The 27,277-nt window shown below is 41.1% G+C and overlaps 1 protein-coding gene across 4 annotated transcripts in view; it reads right to left on the bottom strand.

Annotated features, from left to right (window-relative positions):
- Positions 1-26,059, bottom strand: part of XYLT1 (xylosyltransferase 1) — a 214,397-nt gene extending 188,338 nt beyond the window's left edge. Inside the window, exons 1-2 of one of the 4 annotated variants that reach the window (XM_040574730.1) lie at positions 4,404-4,578; positions 3,174-3,207 (exon numbers count right to left, since the gene is read on the bottom strand). The gene's annotated coding sequence lies outside the window, so the exon portion shown is untranslated. Of the gene's footprint in view, positions 1-1,605; positions 1,628-3,173; positions 3,211-4,403; positions 4,579-25,901 lie in introns of those variants that run through there. The other 3 variants (XM_040574733.1, XM_040574734.1, XM_040574731.1) reach the window with 3 other exon arrangements.
- Between the last annotated feature and the right edge of the window lie 1,218 nt (positions 26,060-27,277).

The raw sequence follows: 27,277 nt of genomic DNA, 5'->3' as shown, positions 1-27,277 counted from the left end.
AGCTGTGCATGCTCAGTTTTGTGTGTGTGCTACTGAAAGCATGTCTGGAAAGGTTTGTCTCCAAACCACGTTAATTTATAGGCCATAGAATTCTGAGTCTTCAGTGTACGGATGGGAGCCCCAGCAGGCAATACTTCTGCGCTGAGCAGGCTTCCTCTTCGACAACATCCTCCTCTCCCCTGTATTTACAGATATTATGTAAAATAGGAGAATGCAGGAGGTACAGCATTCATTTTTAAAACCATACTATGACCAGTGACCGCTAACTGCTCATAACATCCTTCCTCTGTTTCCAAAGAAAACAGCCAAATAGAAGTAAATAGCAGCATAATTTAACTATTTTTTTCCCTGTGCTATAATGGTTCAAACTAGAACTTAAAAAAGGCAAGATGGAGATTCTTGAGAATTTGAAGATGGAAAAAAAAAAACCAACACAACAAAAATGGAAAAACTAAACTTCACAAATCCTAAGACTAAACTCAAATCAGAAATGACAGAAAAGTTAAAAACATAAAATGGACTTACCCTATGATCACATTCATGAATAATGGCAGCTCAAGTGAGCTATGCTGCATCAGAAAAGAATCTGTCTACATGGAGCACATTTGTGAGAGTTACCACTGAAAATTTCTGATGTTGCTCGTGTTCCATGAGACTATTAGTGTCTAGCACAAAGTACAAGAGGGAAAATAGATTTGATTTTTAATAGAAAAGTATTATTGTGGTTGCACTTAGCAGTCAAAGGGGTGATGTTTTAAGCAAGGAAAACTAATGTGACCTGGCTAATTTGCCATAAAATCCTAACAGATAATTGGCTTAACTATTTTTCACCTCTTCACAGTTGCGTAATAATTCAGCCTGGGTGTATGTGAGGGGACATGGATATCAATCCGAGCTACCCAGAGTAACATAAATAAATAACCAGATGCTGTTCCAGTAACATTTTTACTCTAGATCTACCTATCCTGTTATTAAAATACACCCTTCTTCCTCCTTACAACATAAACAGAGTCTGAAATTGAATCATGTAAAAGGAAATAAATGAGGTTTAGAGCAGTGTTAATAAGCAATATCCTTTCCTCTACTTTGAGGAGCTTATGGTCCATCTGGTGAATGAACACTACCAGCTTATCTGAACTCCAACTCACAGGCTGATTCATAGATGGTTTAGAAGCACATTCTGTATTCAGCGAAAGACTAAGTTATTTCAGAGTGAAGATTTGCATTTTTCTTAAAAACAGACATGTCCCTGTTGCATCAAAATTTAGATTGCAGATACATTATCATGATGAAGGGGGAAAAGGCATATCTAGAATGAACTGATTTTTCTAAGGACAAGTGTCTCTAATATACTCCATTATAAAACAAGATTTTTGAAGAATCTGGACTATTTGGCAAACTTGTATATATCCCCAGGATTTCAAAAAATCTTAACACCTAGGAACAGAAAATATTCAAAATAAGCCGTGAGCATGAGCCATGTACTATAAGTAATCTGCAGTAACAGTAGAGGTATCTCCCGGAGATGAGGGCATCCTCCCCTCAAGTGGCAATTTTATTCCTCCCTTCCTACCCCGACTTCTGTCACTAGCAAGAAAAACATACCACCCCTATCATTTCAGTAAAGCACTGTGCGTATGGAGGAGAACCTTTTCCTCGAGAGGTTGGTGTTACTGGTCTATGCATCAAATCTGAAAGAGCAAAATAGGTTAAGGAGTTACTCTTTGAGAGGCTGATAGAAATTTCCACTTCTCAAGGTACAGTTCAGTGCCTGCCTAGGAATACAAAACAAAACAACAACTGGCATATTGCAATACATTAAAAGTAGAGGAAATCTGTCTTGATTTTATTGAAACCACAGCACCATCATTACCTTATACTATATTCTCCAGTCATTTTATGGTTTGCATCTACATTCTTGACCACTCAGGTAGATGCACCAGTCAATATTATTATATCTCTTCAAAGACAACCAAATCCTGAAGATTCATTTCTATGTGCTCATTTTACACCTAGCTCCTTGCCAAGTGAGTTACAAAGGCCACGTTCTCTTTTAGCACGCACTGCCAGAGCTAACGTCCATGGAGATGTCACCAGTGTGTGCAATGAACACCTCTAGATCTGGTGGTCTTGTAAAGCCCGAGATTCCAGGAAGCTGTTCTTAACCCGCTGTTGCTTTGTTTCAGTACTTAACAATTTGGAAACACAAGCTCCAGTGTCACTACATATATGCAGAAATCAAATTGTTAACAGCAACATCTTGTTCCAGTAACAATATCTTAAATTAGCAACATATATCATCCTTATTTTCATTTTTTTGGATCATTGCAGTCAGAGGGAAGAAAAGCAGGTATTTTCTATGTTTAATTTATATAAAATATGTAGTATATATGTGGAATATATATTATGTCTTTCTTGTGAGAGACGTATTTATTTCAGGACCTTGGCATATGCTCCACTTCAGGAACGGAGGGAAAATGGAAGAATTACTCCCGTCACCATCACACTAAATTGTCCCCTTTTCTGTATAATCCTTTAGCATATATAACCTTTTACTACCAGTGAGGGAAAATGTCATGTATATGTACTTTATATACAGCCTTCAGTGCTGTGACAGCTTTTTCCTTTCAGCCAGTGGTCCAGGATAATCACGAAAGGATTACCCATCTGTTCTTGCCATGTGGCATTCTGTCTTCAATAAGGAGATATTGCAGTTCACAGCTTCCTGCAGTTCTTTTTTCTGATGTTCTCTCATTAACTAAAAATTGTATTATTATCCTTCTGAGTTACTAAGTTGGAAAGTCTGCAAGACTCATGAAGGTGACCTACTTTGGATTATCTAAGTTAGAATCAGCCACTGACTGTTGCAGACAGTACTTTGTTGCGCTGCAGAAGGGACTGGCTTTTTTTTTGGGTTGGTCTTTCAATCTGGGTTTTGCCTTTTTTCTTTAAATTTTGTCTTTCCACTTAATGCAAAAAGACAGGTGGTACCCAAAAAAGAAAATCAAAAGGAAGCAGAAGAAAAAGAGAACTTTGCATGAAGAATGACACTGGAGATTGTGTTTGCATGATTAATCAGTTTTTCAAAACGCTGACAGACAGATTTTGGGACATCTACTACGACGCCATGCCAATGCAATGTATGTGCAGACAAGATTTCTTCCACTACTCACCTGAAACATTTTCCATGTTTGAGGCTGTCCTTTGCTGCAGAAAGAATAATTAGAAAATAAACTGTTTTGTTTTTTTTTTTTAAAAAAGAAGATTCTAATACTGTCTCGTTTTGCCTAAAACTGAAAACTACAGTATTTTAAAGACAAAGTTTTATTCTTAAGCTTCTGGTATGATACTAGTTTATTTGTCTAATATCTAATAAAATACTGCATCTGTTCTTCACAAACAGGACAGTGTTTTGGTACTTGACTTAATGCAACCTTTAATATCAGGAAGCGTTTTTTACAATATATGTCACATCCAGTACTGGCAGCTGCAACAGCTCATTTGCATGCCACTGATGCACTCGTGTCCCCTGACCACATTGTGCAGTCCCACAGAAACCTGCATGCTAGGAGGATGCTACTACATGCCCCTATCGGAGAGTGAAATCTTGCTAAACCTCTACACGAATTCTCCAAACTCTTGGATTGAGTTGCCCAGGAAAAAACAGCATTAAGAACATGCTACTTCCCTCTGGGAACAGAGGAACACAACAAGCAGACTCCACCTCCTGCTGCCACCCTTAACAGCTGAGTTAGCACGGTAGTTTCCATTGACCTCTGAAACTGCCCCATGAACACCACAGATTTATCAAGGATATTACGAATCAAAGACATTTACACAAATTCAAATAAACAAGTTTGATATCATTACTTTCACTATATTTAGATAAGCATCAACAAAAGAGGATGCAAAAACTGGCTTGGCTATAGTTTGGGTAGTACAAGAAGAGCAAGTATTCAGACAAGGTATTAGATGTGCCCCAAGAGAAATCTAGCCTTTGGTAGAGTAAGGTCCAACGTATGGTAAAGATGAATGAGTCTTATGCTATGTGATTTCTCATTTTAATAGGTTCTGAATTGATAGAATAGGGCACATATTGTAAACACTTATTTTAAACATAAATCCGGGAAGATTTTTCTAAAGATGAGACCTCCTTTACCATCTTTGAGAATTACTTGTATTTTTAATGTTTCTAGTACTTACTTTTGTCTATGCCCCAGATCTCCATCACAAAGAAATAACCTCCATAAAGAGGAGCAGTAGATGTGAAATTCATTCAGAATCTAGAAAATATATTACTGTAGGGAACAAGTCTACTTCTTTGCAAGACAGGAAGGCATGTTCTTGAAGCCCTTTGGAGACTAAGGAGCCAGAGGAAAATACTCATGAGCTAGCTAACTTACAGCAGTTTTGTAGTAGAAGACATCAGGAGGATCTTTAAATAATCTTCCACATCTGTATGGTTTTGGCCTCGTGATGCTTTCTGCTTTGAGGAACTTCAGGACTGGGAGGAAGAAGAGCTGGTAAACCAATGTATCCACATCAGCAGCATTGTCCAGAACATACCATCTGCCTGTGATTTTCAGAGCTGTGCCACTGACCGCTTCTATGCTTAAGTAGTAACACTTGCACACACACATAATCAGAGGCTTGTTTGCTGGTTTCCGTGCCTGCAGCGACACAAGTCATGTACATACAGAGATGGCCAAGTTGTGCCACATTATAACACCTACTGTTGTAACCCACTTTAAGGAGAAGGTGTGGTTTGGTGCCCATCATCGTGGCTCTGTCAGTTGTGAAAACCGGTGTTTATCTCACGTAGGAGCACCGCAGCTGCAATGACTCTTCAGCAAGGGCTGCTCACTGAAGGTGGTGGCTTGCTCTGTCTCTGGTCTCACCGAGGAAGATTATACATGAGATACTAAGTCCTGCTGCTTCTACTTCCTTTAGGTCTGCCTGATAAGAGAGAACTTTTATCTGCAGTTCTACCTTTTGGACAGTGCTAGTTCCTGCCATGACAACTCAGTGCTGAAATTACGGGTTCCTTCCACCCATTTTAAGTTTTGATTATGGCCCATGCCTGACAACTTGTTTGCCTGGAGAACAATCTGCTCTGGGAGGCCAGGAAGTGTTTGTCACGAAGGAGAATTCTTCTGGCAGTGGCATGATGTGCAGGAGACATCCACTCTTTTGTGTAATAATTCATAATGCATTCCCCCATTACCCACCACAGGTGTGTAATGCATGTCCTATATCACAGAATTACTTAAATATGTAAATATTTACATGTGCAAAATTCAGACATGCACAGGCATTTTTGAATAGACAGATACATGCTGTGAGTAAACACCTTGGCTCACAGAATACAGATCAGGGGATAGAATTTAATTTGCAATATTTTCCCCCAGGAGTAACATTAACAAGTGTTACCTCTCTTGTAAAGGCAGAGAGGATTTGGAGAAGAACTAAGTATTATTCAGTGAAAGGGAAAATAAGTAAGTAGGCCCTACAGTGATTACACTGTGCTCATAAAACAAGTCAAACATACTCTTGTTGTCTCTAAGTTTTTGACACTACACTACAGTATAAAATATTCAGGAAGTTCATGTAACAAGTTACTTGCATATAATGTGCAAGCCACCTTTAAGATCAAACAAAATGTTCAGTTATGGTGAAGTTTACTTCTGATTAATTGTAAACCAGGTAATAAATGTTGACAACACATAAGTGGTCTAATTCAACACAATCCAAATACTCTGTCAGGTGACTAATACAATATAAGGCGCTCTTTTGCCTTAGAATAGATTCTAATATTCAATTTCATGTAATAGTGGGACATGCTTTTCCTGATAATCAGTGAAAGCAAAGTTTTTGGTTAGGTTTTCTTTTCTTGAAGAACTATTACAGTAAAATATTTTAGCTCTTTTATGACCCAAATAAGCATCCAGAAATTCTTATAAATTCAAAGAATTAAGTTTCAGCCCAGAAAAGCACTTAATGACATGTGATCCCATTGAATTTGGTGGCATATGCAAGGGTTCCAAATAAAGCACGTACTTCCATGCTTTGCTGAATTGACGCCTTACAGAACAATGCTATGTAAATCAGTTTAAAATATTCAGAAACTGAACCTGGTTTCAAATTGAATGTTGCCACTGACCAACAGTGATTTCTTAGGATTTTTTTGAGGTATTTGTATATGGTTTTGAAATTCTGGTCCTACCTGAAGATTCAACAGCATTTTTCACGTTGCTATTTGCTAGGAAGTGTGAGGGCTTTTATTCCAGAAAATTCACGTGAAACAACGTTGTGTCTGAATGAACTTTGACTGTGGGAAGTTCATTCTAGGAAAATGCCCTGCTCACCAAAAGCTTATCCAATGTGTCTGAGGAGAAATGCATTTCTCCTCCATTGCAGACCTACCTAAAAAATCCTTAGAGGAGCAAAACAGAGAGGGGAAGTCAGCATCCCTGTTCCTCTTTGCTTAGTTGTGTCTTGCTAAGCCTTTGCTTAGGAGAGAGGAGCTTTTGTAACTCATGTGGCTACCAGTAAACATCTTCACATTTCACCAGGGAGGTGTTTCTGTACCCAGTTCTGTGGTGATGTACAGACTGAGCTTGTTTAGGCCATAACCAGATCATTCTGAGAGTACTGGAAGTGGTCTGATTTCTGTGCAGGCTGGTATGCAGCATGGTCATGATCCCTGTTGCTGCGCCAGGAAGCAGCTCTTAACACAGATTTTATGCATGCATGTGCAAGCCTGTTTTAATATACAGCCCTAAATTTAATTTGTAAAGCTATTGCTAAAACATTGTTGTAAATACACTCATAAAGAGTAGATTGCAGTTGACTGGTAGCATAGGTTGATTGCATTTCCTAGCCTTAATTCCTTCACCTCACTGTGCACACACCTTCCATCATCACAATTAACTGTTTGCAATCACAGAGGGAATGCTGAACATGAAGCTGGAGCCTGACCCTGTCTCTCAGGAAGGGGCCTCTTCAAGTCACTGGACAAGGGCTGGGGATAAATCTGACTTTCACCATTTTTAGTACATAACTTTTCTGTGATTAAACAAAGAGATTTGTTTAATGTGCTGTGAAATTGACTTTTTTTTAAGCATTAAAATATAACTTAAAAACTGTTCTATTTGTTAATGATCATTTAATATTTATAAAATGTATTTAAGTGAATCAGGTAATTTGCTTGTTAGTCAGCAGATAGGCTAGTTTCTTCTCAATCAGTTTTATATGGGTAAATCTCACACTTCTATTACCTCTTCAACCCCATACCACCAGATTTACACAGCTGTGGAAGAGACTCTGATCTAACCCTATACAATACTGAAACATCTCCAATGGCCACAACCTTGCCTGCAACTGAACCCACTATTTGATAGCTCAATTTCCTAGATAAACTACAGTGAAACGGATTATCATCTCTGACTCAGATTTACCTGAGCACAGATGGAAAATGCAAATGGGATCTAACTTTTTTTTTTTTTAAATCCCACGTTAGGAAGGAGGCAGCGTTATGCATTTCATCATTAGTCTCTCCTCTGTGCTGCACACAGTGAAAAGCTCTGCCAATTATCTGACCAAATTCTCTTAGAGCCTTGTGCTCTGCAGAAATCTGTCTTAGGTTAATCTATATTAGGAGTAAAATTCAAGTTGACTCTGTGCTCATATGAAAAATGTGGTTAAGAAGCTCTAGCAGATACATTCGTTTTCACTTTTCTTTGTTCCCTGCAGTTGTGGTCTCTCATGAGATTTCTTGCAGAGTGGTTAAGTGATCTATACTGAGGTTTCAAAAGCAAAGATAATAGGAGCTCTATTCATGGGTTAAACACTTAGCTGCTTTAATACGAGATGTGTAGGAGCAGCCCCTAATGACATTCAAATCTTGTTATTGCTGTGCTTCAGTGTAGGATGTACTTGGTTTTGTGGCTGCAAGAAGCAATTGTCAGAGATGACTGTAAATCCTGAACAGCAAATAAATCCTGCAGCATGTAGAGATGATGCCTGATTCTGCTCTTCCAGCAGCATGCATCTTTGGACTCTGTTGTTCTTGCTCCTGACTTACACCCACACAAGGAGATTGCAGGCTTGTACCATAGCTACCATCATGTCTGCCTCTAGGGTCGTCAGCTCTCAACCTTGTATCGGTGGGCCACTTCTAACCCCGATCCTTTGCAAGACTCCTGCCTATTCAGTGTCCTGCCTTGTGAGCACTGCTCTGAAAGTACTATTGTGGCAAGCTCTGAGCCTTCAATACTTCTGGGTTTCACATTCAACTTTTCTTATGTCCACAATGGCTCACTAGCACCCTCTTCCCTCTCCCTACTCTATTCTAGCAGATTTGCTAATATAGCAGAGAAAAGCCATGTTTTCCTCCAAAGCAGCACGGATTCTAGCTGAGTACACATTAATGCTCTCTGTGCCTCTAAAACCCTATGAACCGTCTTTGCCACAAGGAAGTTGTAATATACATAGATTCAGAGACATAACACAACAGGCTTGGTTTTATTCATTAATCCATCAAAGACTTTAAGCACAAATATTAGAACCCCAGGCAAAATGTCAAGAAGGAGCTGCTTTAAAGCCAGGCTCATATTCATAACACAAAAGCCAGCTAGATTAACGGATTAAGGGGGCTAGTGATATTAGCTCAATTTGTTTCACACACAGAGTAAGAGATTATGGAATAAAAGACAAGATGAAGAATCACTGGTTGATTAAATAGTATTGTAAAGCTTATTATTCCTAATTAAGGCCAAAGTATTTAAAGGTGCACAAGCGAGTCTGGTGTCCAAATGCCACTGACTTTCAAGGGATGTTGAATGCATTTAATCAATGTAAGTCTCTCTGAAGATGGCTGTGTAACCTTTGCAGTTTAAGCAATGCCAACTTGGTATATAGAATAGAAACGTGAGCACTTGTTAGCAACAGAAAGTAATTGTACTGCTTTAAATGGCAAAATAACCTGCTGAATGACCACAGACAGTTTTTCAGTTTGCGTGGTGTTGTACCAAGTGTTTTAAGTGTCAGAATAACCTTCAGAAAGGTTACGCCACCCAACTGGGCTTGCTTAAGCAGCCTCAGCTGCTACCTGATTTGATGGTGACAAAATAAACCATTCTAGCATATGAGGTCTGAAATGCAAATAACGTGTTCCAAGGAGAGAAGCACAAGATCCGTAGGATCCTTGCAGATCAAATAGGTGATATGTGTAATACTGCATTTCCATTAAACTTGACATTCTTCTTTCATGTTTTCTTTATCATCACTAGCATGGATTATGAATTAATCTTTTCGGCATACATGTTATTATTAATAAAATATCTCACTAAAAATTAAGTGTGATAAAACTACACATCATATGGATCTTAAGTTTGGCATGAATCACTCACCACCATCGCCTTAGGACCAGGTCCTTAATCCATTTTTGCTGTGGGTAGCATAATCAGAACAACAGTTTCAAGTGCTTCTTCCCATCTTTCTCCCACTTACAATTTTCAAATTCAGTGTGTTTGTTCAAGTAGCAAAGTCATCTCCTTACAAACAACATGAAAGTTTCCAAATGAATCCTTATATTTATTAAAAGTGCCTTTAAATAATCCTGTATACTTACTTTTTATTACTGCATGACTGAGATGAAATCACCAAGTTTATCATAGGCTAGGAGCATGCATAGGATAAATTAATGTTATTCAGCTGATGCTAGGTAAGTTGCAAGGCGCAAGGAAAAGTTACGCTGGACTAAACTCAGGTGTAAATTCCCATTATTACGACTACAATTCACGCAGCGTTAACAGGGTCTCCTGGTTTTGTTTAGGGTATTTAATCAAAGACTAACACTAAACTGAGAAAGTCATCATGGACAGAGAGTGTACGACCAATAAAGCATTCATATGCAGACACCCTCCCTCTGCAGATACAGCCAGGGGCACTGGCTGCTGCCTGGGGACCAGGCCAGAGACATGCACCATCTCCCCATCCAGCTCTTCGTGGGAGAGCCTGTCAATGCCAGCCACTTGTCACCGCTCCCCAGTGGAGATACCTCCACTGAATACATTTACAGGAACACTCCTACTGCTCTGCAGGCAAATTTGTCTGTGATAGCTCAGGCTGTCCATTTAAAAACTGTTTAAACTTACTCGGTTGACTCTGTCAGAAGCCTATTAGGCAGCACTTTACTACTGCTCTGATGGAGAGCAGTTTGTGAAAGAGCATTTGAGGATGGTGACCTTGTCCTCTGACACAGCTGGATCAGGAAGGAAGTGGAGAAGAGTGAAAAGAGCAACTCCTCCCTGGGTTTCTAAGTAATTGTGCAAAAGGGTGAAAAAAAACATTTAGTCGTATGATAGAGAAATGAAACCCAGTAACTTGAATGGGCAGGAACCCTTGTAGCTCAGCACATTAATCCAAAAGAGGAAACAAATGGCTATCTGTGAAACATCATCGACCAAACACAGTACCTCAGACTTGCCAACAGAAACACAATATTATGGCAAGTATCAAAACCCTTTGGAAGAAATAGCTCTTTATTGAGCCTCAGGAAATACACCCACCTGCTATCGCATTGGTCTTTCAGAGGAGTCTCCAAGTCTAGCTTCCTTTACCATTAAGGCAAGATGTTGTTTACACCATTTTAGCTGCATGTCAGAATTGTAACTTACTGTCAGATAACTTCGGTTCAAGTGCTTTCAGCAGCAGTGAAAATTTAAACTGACATGCAATATCATGGAAGTGCCATAGATAATTAGAGAAGAGAACGGCATAATGTATTTGTGCTCAGTACATATTTATATGCTTTGAAAACATTTCAAGTTGACAAAAACAGCTGTGGACATCTCAAAATGTTGGTTTTGTTTGTTTTAATGGATTAATAATTCAGCTGATTGAATTTTGAAATGTTTCAGAGGATATAAAAAAGGTGAGAAAACAAAAAGGAAAGGTGGACTGTCCCTTGTGGGACAACCCAAGGCAGTGGGGAGACAGATTATGAAATGCTGGGCTTAGGTGAGCTGCTCCAGCTCCTGAAGACAACTGTAGGCAGCGATGAAACCAAGACCCTATGTAGGCACAGGCCTCACCTGGGACTCTGACCTACCTCTGTGGGACGTGCCCATGGCTTCATCAGAAAGAAGGAAAATAAAGGATAATTTTCATTTGCTAAACAGTGTTAGATATTAGCAAGAAAAGTAATAATGAAGATAAATCTAAAGTCAACTCTCGTTTGTTGTATACAGTTGGACCACTCTCTGAATAGTATTGCATGTGCCACATGTCAACGAGCTGTCTCTGAGGCCCGATTAAACTCACTTTTTCTTCCCCACCATCACCAGATCTGGGCAAAAGACTGGGTTTTAATTCCTTCTGCTTCTACCAACAAAGAAGCCATACTGACTCAGTCCCTGCGTCTGGGAAGCGATGTGCTAACAGCGAATAAAGCAAAGCAAATTACTTCCCGACTGAAGCAGGGAGGCACCCAGGAGGGTAGAACAATAAAAACTTTATCCTTGGCCTGTTCCTGAGTTGGTGCAGATTTATGCTGCCTCTTGCCAAAAGCCAGCGGGTAAACTCTTCATCTCAGTCCTTAATGCAGTATGGAATAACGTCAGAGAGGGTAACATGACATAACCTATCTGACTGCATGGCCCGTAATACACAAAGATGAATTAAAATATCTATTACGCACCTTGGACAAAATATTAGTAAATATGTTAATGGCCTTCAAACACGTGCAGGACTGTCACAAAGATGGCAATAAATTGTTCTCTGAATCCAAATAAAGAAAGGACAAGAAAACAGGAAAAAAACATGTAGAAAGACATTAAGACAACATTCTAAGCAGTGGTAAGGTTGTCTGGGGAGGTTGTGAAGCCTCCATACAAACAGGTTAGACAAATAATCTGTCAGGAATGGCACAAGCATTGCTGATTTTCCCTGAGGGCAAGAGGAAAACTTCAGGATCCCTTCCCACCCAATATTCTGCGATTCTACAAACTCACAGATGGGTGAGTGGAAGGGAAAAGAGCCCCTGCCAATTCCACATGCAGACGAACCCGATGGTTCCTTCCTGCACATCCTAGGATGCTGGAAGAACATCCGCAGCAATGTGGATTAAGAAAGGTATGGTTTTACTGCAAGGGTATAAAGGAGCAATTGCAATAAGAAGGTCCAAGTCACGGCTAAAGAAACATTTGCAGAGAGCAGCACTAATTATTCGCCAGTCCAGCGGGCAGCGGCAGCACAGGAGGCTGCGCTACCGATGGAGCTGCACTGTAGGCCTCTGTAAGCAACTCCTTTGAGTAGGTCATTTAGGGAACTAGTTCAGCCTCTAATTGGCAGAGATCTCCCTTCGCCTGACAACTGTTACAGTGCATGTAGACACTTCACTGTGCAGCACACATTGCACGCACTGCCACTGCTTCTGGACCGAGGCTGCTAATTCCCTTTGCAACTCATGGTGATCACAACCATTAAAACAAACAACAAAATATGGCTTTGGCAGCCAAATTTCAGCTCAGTGCTGTCAGAACTTCAATTATTGTGGTTGGGCTATAATTCTCAGGCTGGTAAAACCTCAATTGTCATGTCTGGAGTTTCTTTAATGTTTATTCTAAATGCATGAGTTTGATTTGTGTAGAATGCAGTGAATGGCAGTGGCTCGGGGATTTGGCAAAGAGCTTTACATATTTCACCAAAATCCTATTTGGCCTAGAGGTGCATTACAATTCTAGATAAAGAATGTGCTTTTTATACAGAAGTAATTTGTAACAGACTATTTTCCAAAACAATTCTTTGTAAAAGATGAACCAAGACAAAAGCCAAATGATCTTTGCCTCCCCATCATGGGAACTAATTCAGAAAACATATGGAATTAAAGGAGTCTGATCTGACCCATTTGTACAAAATGTATTGCGAGTGAAGGAAGGGGAAGGATGCAATTCTACTACCATTAATCCTGGGCAGAAGGCCTAGAGGTGAAGCACATTGTGTGTCCTTTCAGTAATCCTTTGGGCTGTCTAGCATCCTTACATGGTGTCAGGGAGCAGAAACAGTTGTGTAAATCATATCTAGTAACACACCCAATTACAGTAAGAGCTCTTTGATGAGCAACAGGAGCAGGTTGCTGAAATGTGCTTCCTATCTGTAAGCAGGACAATCTGGATTATTCAGAGGCACCTGACCATTTAGAGAAGTCTGAGAAGAATCCAATAAGGACCTATTTTCTAGAACAAAAGCTAAATTTGTATGCTTTTGGAGACATAACATTTTGACCTCTATTTACACATGGCTGCACATATATGCAAAGCAAATACATTATGTGTGAGGTTATGGTTTTACATTCAAATTTGGTAAATGCATATAATAGAAGTTAACATTTACACATTGGCACCAGTTTACAAGTCACTATGTGGCAAAGAAAGAAGTTTGGGAATATTTGTCATGGCACAGGGAAGGTTTCTGGTGTTAAATAAGGCAGATACAGATTATATGTCAGTAATGTTTTCAACTTAAGGCTGAGAAACTACAAGCTCTGAAGAAGCCAAGGAAGAAATATAGTATTTGGTCGTGTTTACTGTAAAATGAAAGGCTATTTTATCTCAATCAAATAAAACAAAATAAAACAACAAGTGGACTGCAAGTCTGATACTGAAATAAATCCATTTTAGTCTCATGTAATTGCTCATTTGATTCTCAAATATGACATGAAGTTAGAAAACAAATTGATATTCTGTCACTTCTGTTTCAGTAAACTTAACTCAAATAGGTTGCCCTTTAGGTGCACGTTGGATGGAACAGTACTTGATCTTCATCCCAAGGAAATCAGTGTATTAAATTAGTTTGAAAAATTATTATCCAAACCATGACACTTTTTCAGACACTGTTTCAACTGCATACTAAAAAGACCAAATTTCCCCTGAGAATCAGCACAAGCACACAAGAAGATGAAGCACTGTAGTATATCCTCCCTCTGCAAGAAAATATATCAGCAGTAAAGGTGCTATATAAGCTCACACAAATACAGTGGAGACAAACTGCAGAAGACTTGTGGGTCTGGACCACCTTCCTCCTCCCTCCCTCTCCCCAGCCAAAATAAAGACAATTTTATATTACTTTGATATGCCTCATGTATTTAAAGAGTAAGAAGGCATACAGACTCTATACTGTCTTAGTTACTGTCAGAATACTACAATCAGCACTAGAATCCACCATCCACAGATGATGCTAAGAAACTGGTTTTTGTTGTTGTTTTATATATATAATTTGTTTTATGTTATATATAAATGTACATATTTTTATATTATATATACTTATAATTTAAAGAGATATATAAATATATGTTTCCTTCCCTGTGTGTGTATATATATATATATATATATAAAATATATATAAAAGATTGCTCCCAGTTCAGACAAAATACAGAGGCTGGGTTCTTCAATGTGGCAGACAAGGTCGGCAGGGCAGGCTGCCTGACACTGCAGCTGCGCACCTCATGCTGAAGTTCACATCAGTGAACATGCAGAACATCTCACTGAGCAAGTCAAGATTATCACTCACTTTAGGGATAGAACCACAGGATCGTCTAGGTTGGAAATCATCTGTATCATCTGTAATTTTAAGGTAAAATCAATGCAAGATTAGGAAAAAAAATCCCCCTTAAAAGCCCAAGAAAATAGGAAATTTCTGAAAGTAGGAAAAGGGTTGTTTTAGACATATTACCATTGTTAGTGGTATGCTCTACTTTAATTATAAAGAATTTCAGATTAGTTCATATGCATAATGTTACACCTATTAAATTCAGTGCTACAGAAATAAATATCAATGAAGAGATGACGAAAGGAGTGGCACTAAGTACAGACATGCACAGTCACCAGTTCCTAGAACTGAGAAAAGCCACTGGGAACGTCTACAACAACCCAATGGCACCTTTTCAAGCATTCTGTTAATGCATATTCTTACCCTGTGTACAATAACAACCTCGAAAACATTTTAGATTCGATGTAATATGTCCTGTTTCCCTTGCTATTGTGCTCTTGACCTTTAGATAATGAATACTGCTGGTTTTCCTGGCTTTCCCAGACATGTCTCGAGGAAGATCTGTGCATAGCATCCAAAAGACCCCTCATTTCATCCTTACATCATCTTTGAATAATAAGCGTGATCGTGAGTTCTTTGCTTACAGGATCATTGCATTCCGATTTCATCATGATTCCACATTTTCTGGGATGTGTTCTGCACTCTCCTGTCATGTTTGCCTCCAAATAAACGTAGCACATTATATAGAGATCAAAGGGATGCTTTCCCAGGCAAAATATCATAGACCAGGAGACTGACAGAAAGCACTCCAAGAAGTACATAAGCATGTGGAGTAACACAATTCAGTTACGACTTCTCTTTTTTGCTTTGCTGGGTGTGATGTCATGCCAGCAGTATAAATGAGTGCTATCTCCTGACCCAGTTCTTGCTGCTGAGGTCAGCACGGCTGCAGAGGAGCGTAACGCAAGGAGATGTGGCTGAAGATACAATAGCTCCACCTGACCCAACGACTGTTGAGGCTCCTACGTATTTTCATTACACACCATTTTTCAGCTGCTAGTAAGTCATTGTCACACCGCAGGCTGAACCCCCTCAGCCTTGTAAGCGCTAATGAACATAAAGCTGGACTTCATACCAGAGATATGTCCAGGCTTCCAGCTGAAGCCTAACATTGATCAGTCAAGGGTACAAAACACGGGGAGCAGAAGGCTGTTACTATAGTGAGCTCCACAAAAAAAAAAAAAAAAATCAATGTGTGTTTGAAATGGGAGTCAATCTATTGCAGCTGGCAGATTGCGATGAGACCATGTATTCTTGTTACAGCCCTATCTGCAGGACCTGGGGGCAATTTAGTGAGCTAACGCGGAGGGGGAAAACATCAGAGCACTCAGCAATATGTTACAATAATGTCTACAGGAAATGAAGCACAGACATCAATGTCCATATTGTGAATATGCTACGCTCTTGGCCTCAAAAGTGTTTCTTTTTAGATTACTATGAGAATTTTTTAATGTAAACTTTAGCAATATTCTCAGTTAAAAAGCATGTATTAAGCAGAGAATAATTTCCAGCTTTTACTTCATCTGGTGGAACTTAAATGAAGTGAACCCAAGGAAACTGCAAAGAAGGTAAAAGCAGTCATCATACTTGGTGACTTCCCCAACTATTTCATTCCGCTAAATATTCAGAAACCATTGATCAGCCTAGTTGCTATCTCAGAAAAAAAAAAAAAAAAAAAAACAAGCAGCAAAATGGGAATAGCCTTTGCTGGCCCCTTCTGAAACAATGCAGAAGAACAGTATCTCTGATATACATACGGTAGCTATACATAGATAGGAAAACATATTACCATAAAAGAGTCAAAGTGAAATGAGACTTAACTTAAAAGCAGATTTAATATTCTTGACAGAGCTTACTATTTATCTGTTCTTCTGTTTGTTTTGTTTTTTAAGCTAAATAAAACTCTAGTACAAAGCACAGTATGTCTCAGGAGAGCATTACTTCATGCTGTCCTTTAAAGCATGTCATCTTTCAAGTACTGAGCAGGATTATCCAGCAGGTGAAAATGTATTTCACCCACCTGCAGATGAGGGGCACTCTTGGTGGTTTCACACCAGGCAGTGAAGCCCACAGCACCAATTCTTTCCAGTTAGTGCCCAGTAAGGTAAGATGGAGGTTAGTTAGATCATCTGTAACAGGATATAATGTCAGACTAAAGAGAAAAAGAATATAAACACCAGAAATTATACAAAAGATTAAAATGGTTGCTATTATCGTGAGACAGCTTTTTGTTTTAGGCAGAAACTGAAGATGACCATGTGTCACGTCTGCACAGCCCAGTCTTGATACCAGCTACCCGGGCTAGTTATCACACACATGGTGTGTGTGCCTGCCCGCACCGTACAGTATGAAGACAGTAGCCTTGGTCCCAGAACAACCCTGTCACACCAGTGCAGTAATTTGTGTGTGGCAGTCTCAAAGGAAACCGAGTTTCAGTGGGATGTGGCTACCCAGCTCACTTCGGCTTCTGCCATAATCCCGGTCCCCAGGGTTTTTCTCTGCCTGTCTCAGCTGTCCTCCAGCATTCTCCATACTTTTCTCAAACACAAGCCCTTCCCTCCCAGCCCAACTAGCTTTGGCTCTCACCGCATCATCAGTCAACCCACTATGGCCAGATCAACAGTAGCCTCTTTCATCTCACAATTACAGCAAGGCTTATTGTGTTAATGCCGTCTGCTTCAGCCTCTGAAATATGCTTCTGTAGATCATTTGTGCCAGAAAAATTAACTAGAGAAATATCTGTCAGACGTAGATACTAATGGGGCATAAAGGTGCCAAAAATGCAAAGAGCTAGTAACAGCTCCAAATATTGAACACAGCAGTCACGTCACCTGTAATTCCCAAGAGCTGATTGCAGGCCTGGCAACTGTGCTGCTGCCCTCACAGCCTTCGGCTTCCAAGTTCCCACCCTGACCCAGCCCAGAGACTCCATCCAGCAGCCCAGGGACAAATACAGGATCAGTTACCCGTACCTGCTCTCGGACAAGGACGCAGTGACTCTTATTTGATTGCATTTTAATATTTCCTCTGTATTCTTATATCACTACGAGTGCTGATTTGTACACCAATCAAGTGATTCTTTAATCAAAAAACAGAACGTGGTTCAAATCAAATGCATCTGAAATATGATATGCTAAAATAAATAAAGTAATGCAACCTCATTTCCTAGAAATTAGAGTAAAATTCTGACAGTTACCCAGACACAAGTAGAGTCATTCCACCAAACCCAGAAAGTCAGCCCAACTTTACTCAGCATGAGAAACAATGCTGTATTTCACAAGAACATCCTAAAAAAATCAAAGGTATTACAGCCTGTGAAAGTAAGGTTTCTAAAAGTGGGTGGATCACTTTCAGTAAATCCCCAATTCTAAAATGTAATCGTGTTCTTTAGTCAGGAGTTTTCTACAAGCAAACCATATTTTCTTCTGCATTTGCTCTTCACAATTACTTCACAAACGGATTACTATAGCTTGTTTCACTGCCAGAATCTGTGCTTTGCAATTGATTCCTCAAGTCCTGATTACCCTATGGGAGAGCCGTGAAACTTGCAAAGGAGCGTGAAGACTAGTTTATAAGCATTTCCAGGGTGAAAGCAAACTTCCCTTTATATCTGCACATGTAGTTATAGCCCTTTAGATTTAGGACTATGGACTTAGGTATATAAATAAATGTGGGGTAACATTATTTCCAAAAGAATTTCTCCCTCTTCATTCCTATGGTAGTCCTGTAAGCGTTGAAGTAATAATGACAATAAAGAAAGAACAAATTCCAAGGAAGATTCAAGTGATTTGTAATGCATACAGAAGTGTAACCCTGGGCTGGTATAAATGGGTATTGCTATGGCATTCAGAGCATTTGTGGTGGTCCCAAACTCCCACCCAGCACGTGGCCATTAGAGCCCACCACACCCAGGTCAGCCTACGTCCCTAGCCCAGCTGACCCAGTTTCTGCCACCAGGACTTTGTGTGCAAAAAGGAGCTTCCGCGGAAGAGAGACATTTAACGAAAATTCTTCGGTTTAGAAATCAACTGAAAACCTTATGCTAGCTTAACATGAGAACAGAACAATAATATCTTCAGTCCCAGCATTCAGCTTTTTTTTTTTTTTTAAGCCACAGAATGAATATCTGTCCTGGTCTACATCTAAAGCAGTGTATTAGGTGTTTTTATTTTTGTTCTGTGCTCTCTACAACTCTTTCATCCCCAGTCATTATGCTCACGATGCAGAGAAATAACATGGGTTTTTAAAGCTCTCATTTTCTGCCCAATTCAATAATAGATAAAAAGTCCAGGACTTCTTTTCTTGCCCCAAAACAGAATATCCTTGGCCTGCCCTACAACATATGGACTAAGGAAGAAAGGTGAAGTCACAAGGCCTACTATCAGGAACACTTGAAATGGGGAGGTGGGGGGAACAAACAACCCACAAAACAAGAACCACCACATCTGAAGGAAGAAAAGCAATAAAAATTGGGTAAAATTATCCCTTGAGTAATGCTAGACAAAATCCAGCCTAAAGATCACTGAACAGTGGGGCTGTTCCAACGTGTGCCCCAGTAACATCACAATACTTCCTTCTTCTCTAGCAACATCCCTTCGTTCTTTCTGGAAAATCCGAGTACCACATGTCAGAAGTGTTCCTAAGCAGCATGCTGAGCACAAAATGTGAACTATAATTCATAATTCATGCTCAATTAATCATAATTTATAAGGAATGGCTCTGTTAATGCTTTTCCTAACTACCTAACCTATTTTGAGAGATGCAGACAGAATTTTAGTTGTGACTTGCTCTTACGAGTGACAGCCTGCATACACCTTGGCAGCTGTCAAAGGCAACAACATTCCCTCAATGAAGAGAAAAAGCGATGCTCAGAATTGCAAATCAGAGAAAAGCTTTGAATGAGAAGCAGAAATGAAAGTATGTAAGGGCAGAGAACATCATCTCTTCCTGTGTAAACCCCACTGAATAACCCGTGGAAGAGACCAGAGCCTTGGGTCATGCCAAGGCTGACTAACCTTAATTTCGCAAATGAGCAATTTCCAAGTGAGGCAACTGAAAGAGGAGAGAGGTCCAGTATCGCCAGATATTATTCTGGAGTTATTCTTACATGACAGCCAGATAGCAAATCCCCTTGATTTAGGAGTAAAGCAAGAAGCCTTACCTACATGCGTTGATGTTTTTGCTAATCAGAACGAGGAGTTAAAGGCAGACTAGATGCTCTACCTGATTCAGATTCTAACATAAAGGAAATTGAAGTTAGAACCATTAAGGACATGTACACAACTTATGGACCCGGCATCGACTTTATACCACAGGACATTTTTATGGATATCAGAAAGCTGGACTTTATGGTTCACACTTCCTCAGCTGCGTAAGCTGAGAAGAGTAGCAATAACTTAATGAAACCTTGAAATCCTGTAGCCTAATTTCTGTCAGGCATCCATCACAGATACATGGCGATATTTTAGAACTGCCCAGCACATATTCAAAGACTGTTTATGCTAGAAAACATATAAAAAAGTACTATAACGAGCAGAGAATTATATGCAGAACCCTCTGATGTGTTTCTACCAATAAAACCTGGCTTATTCATCCATGCCAATTAAAACTTAGAGGCAAGATGGAATGTATTTTTCAAACTTCTTGCAATATCATTTCAAAAGTCTCCTGCAGCCCTCAGTATTTCAGGACTTTCCAGCCAGGAGTTGAGCTAATTGTATTCAGACCTGTCAGCGCTGCACTTTGGGCTGTTTTCTTTCTCTTCCCTCTCCACCTTCTCATTTTAACAGCTATTTTCCACCACAAACCAGTAAAACCTGCTACGAAAAGCTGAGCTCGGCAGCACTAGAGCACCGCTCTCGGAAAAAATCCTGCGGGGATTGGGCCTGCGGGGCTGGGGCCTCCCCGTCCCGTCCCTGCCGCCCCCGGGGCCGCCAGGTGGCGCCGCAGCACCGGCACCGGCTCCAGGCAGCCCGGCGGGGCCGTTCGGTGCCAGCCCCAAAGGGCGAAGGCAGCGAGCAGAAGGGGTCGGGGGGCAAGCCCCGGACACCAGGGTTGTGAAACCGAACGAAAGCCGCTGCTGCTCGTCGCTGCAGCCCGGCGAGCGGGCTGCCGGCTCGGTTTAGGATTTAATAAACTAATTTTGGGGACGGGTGAGGAGAGAATGGTTGAAAGCTCATAAACACTTCTTTTTTTCCCCTCCCTCTTAGGTAATTGAAACCCAAGTTTCGGAACAGCAGTTTGAACGCAGGGAAACACTGTGGTTTATGAGTCTTCACACATTCGTGCTCTCAGATCCGAGACTGTCACAGCAATAAAAAAAATCTCGTTGCACTCTGTAAAAAGAGCAGTTATGTTACCATCCCTGTTTTACTAGCAGAAAAGCTTGGACACCCAGGGCGGAGCAATTTATCCAAGTTACCCCATCCAGAGACAGGAAACTCAAGACGTTTTGCAGCCCAGAGTGCTCCGGTGCCTCCTCAGAAATGGTGGAGACTAAGAAACCCCCCAAGGGAACTGGCCATCTAGTTCCTGTTTCTTTAGTCCATGCAGGCACATCTATAAGGGCCTATAAGGTGAATCTGGAGCCTTCTTTGTGAACGAACAGCACTTCACCTCTCCCCATCCTGCCCCTCTTTCTCACCAAACAGACTCTTCTCTCCACCACTCCCCGACAGGGGTGGGAAGGCCGAAGGCAAATGTTTAAGCAAGCACAAGAAGGGTGTAACTCCTGCTTCGATGTGCTGTGGCCGCAGCCTCCCTGTGGTGCTGGAGCTTGGAGTCAGCAGCAGGCAGGGAACACGGCGCCACCCACCAGGAAAAGCATCCCCGCTTGCACAAGGCTTGGACTGATGCAGCTCCTGGCCCAGGATGGCTTGGGCAGCCAGTGAGAGGAAGAGTCTTTACCCATTACCCAGGGTTCCTATGCCATCACTGTCTTTACTTCAACTGAAGAAGCCAATTTAGATTTGTATTTGCCTTTGAGAGGACAGAAATAATTTCTTCTTCTAACACTGCAGGTTTAGTAGCCATGCCACTCAGCACTCGCTGCTGCCCAGGCGTGCGACGTTCCTGCACGCTGGTGGGGACGAGGGCACCCCCCTGCCGAGAGCAGACCTAATGCCCAAGCCGAACGCGTGGCCTTGCCTGCACTCACCAGGAATTTTTCCCTCTGTTCAACAATGAAAGTACTTGCAACAGTACGACTCTGAAAAAACACTCATGCATGAATAAGTTTACTTGAATTCGCAGTCCCACAGAATCCAATTAAACAACCCAGGAGCATAAAGTTATTCATGTATTCAAGGATACAGACAGCTGGGTCCGACATTTATTTTGGTCTGGTGCCAGTTACAGTAACCGTCCCTTTATCTGTACTTCATTTCTCAGCCATACAATCAAAAGTTAAATTCAAACCATCCTATTCCCTGTGGGTTCACAAGGATGAAACTTTTATAGATCTGTAAATACATTATGTATCAACTACTTGTGTCTGTTTTCTAGCAAATCTCCCATGGATTCTATAGGGAAAGCACAAGACAATGAATTATGTATTCAGGATTTTGTGCCGATCTTTGTGTGTAATTGTTACAGTGTTCACAACAAAAGGAACACAGCTATTTGATAATTAATTATGCTCTAATTGCAATCACCTGGGAAAAACAGCACTGAGAGCCAAAGAGGGGTCAATAATATTAGTATAGTTGATCACTAATCTTGCATATACAAGTACCAATTAGTTAAGCAGAGTTAAAGACTCGGTGATCATTTGCATGAGGAATTCTGAACATAAACTGAACTCATGGAAAGTAAGAGAAAGGAAGCCACCAACTTGATCTGAAATATGTGATATTTTCCCTCCTTCAGCTTGCATCTAAGGGATTATCACAAGGCTCTGTGCATCCTGGAAGCTGATTGCATCTCCATTTACTATCCCTTCAAAGTCACAAAAGGCACATGCTTGGTATACCGTGGTTCTAAGAAAGAACACAAGCAGGAGATGTCAACAGCACTGGGAAGAGGAACGGACTAAGCACAGCGAGGGTGTTTACCGCATCTGAACTTAAAGGTGGCACTCGGGGACCAAGGCAAGCTTTCATCTGCAGCAGAAGCTGAACCTTTGGGAGGAGTAGAAGCACTGATGCCTGCTCAACACTGCAGTCAGCCTGCATACAATAGAGAATTGACAAATTTCTGGTCTCAGTTCTGCAAATAGCTTCTCTCTACACCGTGGAAGCCAGCTGTGTTGTATTAATGTACATAAGAGAGATGGAAAAACAGGCCCATTCACTTTATGTAACGACAACCAGATGCTAAAGTAAAAGTTGGCCTAGAGATGGCTGGAAACCAGCTGTCTGCCCAGGGAAGGCAGTGGGTCCATCCACATGCAAAAAGAAACTGCTGGTGAAGCTTTATTACTTCAGGAGAGTGGGGACTCAGTCCTTCATCTTGGGGGGAGGTGGGGGGAGTGTGGAAACAGCCTTAACTACCACTGATTCAGAGGATGTTGCACCAAACCACAACGGGATGTAAATTTGGGGCTGCTATTTTGAGAGCTCTTATTCATCTCCAGAACAGCAGAGCTGTTTCCCAGCCGTTAGATCAGCAATAATGACAGGACTGAATGGAGCCTTTCATGGGTTTGATGCTACAGGGCTTGCCCATGACTCTTTGGCTTGTGCCTATGGTGGACAGAACTCATAAACCCCATCCAAGTACAGCACAGAAACCAGCACAGCTCATCATGTGCATTTAGTTTGGAGCAGCCACGAAACAACAGCTTAACATTTGTAACAATGCTAGAGCAGAGGAGGAAAAATTCATCATAAATAAACCTTACAGTATGCAGATAGATCGTCATGCTCAGCTACTGAAGTGGAAGTTCTGCTCCTGCCCATTCATATTGCCTTTTAGTTATTAAGGCCTCTTATCTTGATACTTGAAGCTAGTTAAGCACTAGAACCTTCTTTCCCCTTTCCAATATGTTGTACATATAGCTATTGCCCACGCTGCTACACCAACATCTTAAAATAGTTCTGTGCAATGTTGTTATTGTCCTGCTTACTACTGCTCCTACATCTCCAAGACATTTGCCTTTTGACTGAAGGGGGGGAACCCAAACTCCTAGGTCAGTGTGAAGAACTATTACATGCATTATTCAAATTGCATTATTTTTCATCTGAGCTATGCTTGAAGATACCAACTGTAAAGTTGTCTGCACTGAAGTTTCTAGACCTCACAATGGACTCTGGGACTCCCACATGGTGCTTATATTAAGCAAAATGTGGGAAGTCACAGTCATTTCACAAGCAGCAATGAGAAACCTGCTCTGCGTCACTATGGCACGTTTGCAAAATGACATTTTCTCATTAAAAGTCTCATCTTAAGTCCACTGAATGAAGGGCAGGTTGTGCAACGTGATGCTTGGATCAGATCCTGACAAAGCATCCAAAACAGGTGTTAATGAACAGCAAATACCCAAATATAACTTTGCTAGCAGGACCCATAAGTCAAATGGATTACAGAAGCAGACAGAGCCATGTACATCCCAGGCCCTTGGGAGCTTTATTCTCCCATGATAATTCTAACCTTGAAGTTAACTTGGGCTCTCTTGTCAGCCATCTGTCTTACAATAAGTCTACATCCTTATGTATTCTCTCTGCCAAAAGGCAACTTTTAAGATGCTGTAAAATAAAACTGTGTACAAATTAAACAGTCAACACATTTTACTGCTGCTCAGTAACTAAAAGGCTTTCACTACACTATGCAATCTATAACTGCTGAAATGTGTTTCATGTGTGTTTATAAGTCTTCCTATATTTTCTTCTCATTACTCCAAATACATTTTAAAAGCTTGTTAAGATAGATTTGTTGGTGTTTTATATCTAGCTGACTGTGCATGTTAAAGGCTTTGTGAACAACTTTCCTAACTTGAAACATGCTATTTTTCATGCTGCTTGTTATAACACGTATCATTCCAACCATGTACATTAATTGGCTTGTCTAGGGAAACAGGACTCAGTTTATGAAGTCTGTCATCCTGCTTTGTAGCTTAATTATAAAATAAAATTATTTTCCTTCTCTGCAGTCGGACTATTTGCTCTGCTTTTTTTCCTTCCTTCTGCTGCTGTTTTAAATTCCAGGCTTGCACAACTGATGTGTAATGTCCTATTTTGATGGCAGCTCCCAGGGCAGCATTTGTTGGTAAAGCTGCTCTCACTGTGAGGGTCCAAACCTGAACTTGTAAGCACTTGGATCTGAGACACACCAAAAGAAAACCACATTTAAAAGAAGTCTATCATTTGTAAAAGAGTTAAAGAACCATTGAACGTTGACTTGTGATGTGCTGCACACACCCAGTCACCACACAGCACAGATCAGGCTACCACATCCCAGAAACCCCAGAAGACAGCGCTCATATGTGACTTCAAGTAGAGAGACACAACAAACCTGGAAAAAACAGGGGCACAGTAACTTTTACCAGAACCAGCCTCAATGGACAAGACAGACACCAAGCTCACTTGATGCAGATGCTCTGAACAAAGCACCCACAACTAAAGATATGATTCTTAACTTTGCTGCGTTTAGTCGTAAGGGTATTCATTTGCAATAGCAGTCATTACTCAATAGTCTATGGCAAAGCTAGAAGCCAACAGCAGCCTAAAATAGAGCATCCAGGAGTACAGATGAATCCTGGTGGTTCATCACAAACCACAAAGCTGAAGGATAAATCACAGTCTCACTAGCCACAGTCCACCACAGAACCTCCGCCAACTTCAGAGGTGCCAGGAATTCCCTGGGGGGCAGGAGGGAACAGCAAAACAGCAAGAACCCTAAGCACAGTAAAACCTTCAGAATACCTAAATATGCCAAAAATGTCTTCCTTCCTGATATACTGAGTGCTGCGCAATTCAGAGGTCTGATTCTGTAGCAAGTCCTCTGTACCATAAACCAGAATCTCAGCTCTCTACTCCTTAATCAATACCCCCAGTTATTAACGGCTCCAAAATGCCTTTCCGTAGCCCTTAGGGTTTTTTAGAATGAATGGAAAAGAATAGACATGCTTCACTAACACGGTATTTTTTTCAGTAAGTATACTGTGAAAAGCCCTCATCATTTAAGAATAAAAGTAACGGATACAGAGGGAACACAATATTCTTTTGATTTATGTAGAGCCACAGTAACTTCAGATAGAAATTAAAGTTACCAGACTTCACAATACAGTCGCTACTACAAACTTCGATTGTTATCACACACAGCCTCATCTCCTTTTACAAAGGGATCAATCTTACCTAAGACAAAAGTCTTCTAGCTGACAGTCCCCACTATAAAAACATTCAGGTAGAAAAACAAAAAACAAAACAAAAAAAAAAAACACAAAAAAAAACCCTGCTCTCAGAAAGGCACAAGCTCCTCAAAGCCTTCCTTCCAGGCTGTGCCAGCCCACTCCCCTCCCAGGAGGGCAGGAAGGCCATATGTGCCAAAGAGTTATTGGCATCATCTGCGTCTAGGCATTCTGTTAATGATTTAGGAAATCTGTTAATGGGAAATTAATTGGAATCAAGACCAGTCAATTGCACAGATTTTCCCCTTGATTAACACACCCACTTATCGACAGGATGAATTACAAGTTGTGCCATTCACTGATGCAGCTGAACCCTGGGGAACTTGCTGGTGTGTGCAGAGCACGATGGCATTTAACATGTCCAAGAATCTGCCAGTGCTAGGAGAGTTAGCGAAGCTGCACAAAATGAAATAATAACTGACCAGGAGGAGTGAAGCTCATGTCCTTGCAATGCCTGCCTGAGGACTGTGCGTGGGCTCGAGGAGGAGCTGATGACCTTCACCTGCTCCATCTCACACTTCTCAGTTCTGAAGCCTAGAGTAACATTCAGGTGGTAAATGTGGTGCAAGACTGTATTACAGATTAAAAGCTGCACTAATGCAGTGCCTGGACTAGAATTTAGAAGGTACTAAGTGGGGACAAGTTAGCTAAGTAAACCCCAGCACGAATATTCCAAGCTGAAAGGGACACACAGGGATCATTGAGTCCAACTCCACACAGGGCCACCCAAAATCAGACCATGTGTCTGAGAGTGTTGTCCAAATGCTTCTTGGCCTTCAGCAGTCTCGGTGCTGTGACCACTGCCCTGGGGAGCTGCTCCAGGGCCCGACCCCTTTCTGCGGGGCTGCTCTCCAGCCACTCGTCCCCCTTCCTGTAGGTATGTCCAGGGCTGCCTCGTCCCACGTGCAGAATCCAGTGCTTGCTCTTGTTGAACTTCATGTGGTCGGAGGTTGCCCAGCTCCCTGATTTGTCAGGATCTCTCTGCAAGGCACCTCCACCCTTGAGGGAGTCAGCAGCTGCCCTAATTTAGTGTTGTCACAAACTTACTTGTTATGTGTTTGCGTCCTGCATCCAGGTCATTTATGACAACACTGAAGACAACTGGCCCCAAAATGGAGCCCTGGGGAACCCCACTGGTGACTGGCCACCAGCTTGCTGTAACCCCCATCGTACCCAACCCATAGCCAATTGTTCACCCGCTGCAGTATGTACTTGTCTAGCTGTATGATGGACATTTTGTCCAGAAGTGAGAAACAGTACTGAAAGCTTCGCTGAAAACCAGAAATATTACATGAGCTGGATTCCCTTGTTCAACTAGGTGGG

This window comes from Cygnus olor, chromosome 15 (genome assembly GCF_009769625.2).
Source record: "Cygnus olor isolate bCygOlo1 chromosome 15, bCygOlo1.pri.v2, whole genome shotgun sequence".
Lineage (NCBI taxonomy): Eukaryota > Metazoa > Chordata > Aves > Anseriformes > Anatidae > Cygnus > Cygnus olor.
The sequence above is the reverse complement of the archived record's forward strand: the minus strand, read 5'-3'. Positions and strand labels throughout refer to the sequence as shown.